The sequence below is a fragment of the Triticum dicoccoides genome, chromosome 5A, assembly GCF_002162155.2.
Source record: "Triticum dicoccoides isolate Atlit2015 ecotype Zavitan chromosome 5A, WEW_v2.0, whole genome shotgun sequence".
NCBI classification, from domain to species: domain Eukaryota; kingdom Viridiplantae; phylum Streptophyta; class Magnoliopsida; order Poales; family Poaceae; genus Triticum; species Triticum dicoccoides.
The window spans coordinates 539,275,129-539,275,361 of record NC_041388.1 but is presented as its reverse complement, the minus strand read 5'-3'; positions in this window follow the sequence as shown (position 1 = coordinate 539,275,361).

Here is a 233-nt window from a genome sequence, read left to right as displayed (position 1 = left end):
CGTCTTGATCAAACAGAGTCCCATCTTCTTTCAAAGGGGGATACCCCTTGGCTACATCCGTCGGGTCAAGTTCCGGCACCCCAAGCTTTGGAACGGCTCAGTGCGGTTAGGGCTCTGGCTCTTGCGCAAGACCGCTTGACCTCTTGGAATCTGGCGGGTAGAATTGACAGTTTCTTCAAGATGTTAGTTAAGAGGTTTGGTCCTTGGTTGGCTGGGGATATAATGGCAAGCGC